Source organism: Aptenodytes forsteri, unplaced genomic scaffold (genome assembly GCF_000699145.1).
Source record: "Aptenodytes forsteri isolate BGI_AS27 unplaced genomic scaffold, ASM69914v1 Scaffold142, whole genome shotgun sequence".
Classification (NCBI taxonomy): Eukaryota; Metazoa; Chordata; class Aves; order Sphenisciformes; family Spheniscidae; genus Aptenodytes; species Aptenodytes forsteri.
The window spans coordinates 4,067,855-4,068,551 of NW_008794598.1; the positions used below are offsets into that span (position 1 = coordinate 4,067,855).

General features: G+C 61.0%; 1 protein-coding gene across 1 annotated transcript in view; it reads left to right on the plus strand.

Annotated features, from left to right (window-relative positions):
* LOC103893706 (proline-rich protein 2-like) overlaps positions 1 to 697 on the plus strand; it is a 16,407-nt gene that overhangs the window by 6,649 nt on the left and 9,061 nt on the right. The gene's annotated exons all lie outside the window — the stretch shown is intronic.

Here is a 697-nt window from a genome sequence, read left to right on the forward strand (position 1 = left end):
TCGGGAAATGGGGGGGGGGTGGGGTGGGGTGTCTGTCGGCCCGTCTGTGCTTCCCCTGTTAGCGAGTGTTTATTTTCAGCAGCTGAACTCAGTGCAAGGAGACGCTCTGCAAACAGGAGTAAAAGCTCCTGGAGGGTGTTGCAGCTTGGCTTTCAAGGAAGGGAAATCAAGTGCTCAGGAGGGCTCCAGGGGAGCTCCCTGGGGGGGAATTAGCACCTGGCTGCCGCCAGCAATCGCTTGCTATTGGTTTGCGTTCAGCAAATGCGGGGGGTGGGGGAGATCCGCCAGCCCCAGGGGCTGCGGGGAGCTGGCCAGGGGTGCGGGGGTCTCTCTCCGACATTCCTCGGTGCTTCATCTCTCTGGGCGGGCGAGCTGCTTTCCAGGGCCACCTGGGACCCGATCGGCCAGGTAAAACCTCAATTTGGGGACAAAAGTGTTATTTCCTTTCTTTTACTCTCCCGGCTGCCCTAGCTGGTCCCTGCTGACCTGTGAGACAAAGAGTGGTGCCTTGTGCTGTCATTAACTCCTGCCAGCCTGGGTCCGGGCTGCGAGTGTTAACTGATGGCTCTGGGAGCCCAGTTTCGGGTCAGAGCACGCCCTGCTCGCTGGGACTGCACCCCTTGCGATAAGCCCTGATCTCTGTCTGACCCACGCAGCCGCTGCGGCCCGGCGGTGGGGGAGCGCCAAAGGTTATCCC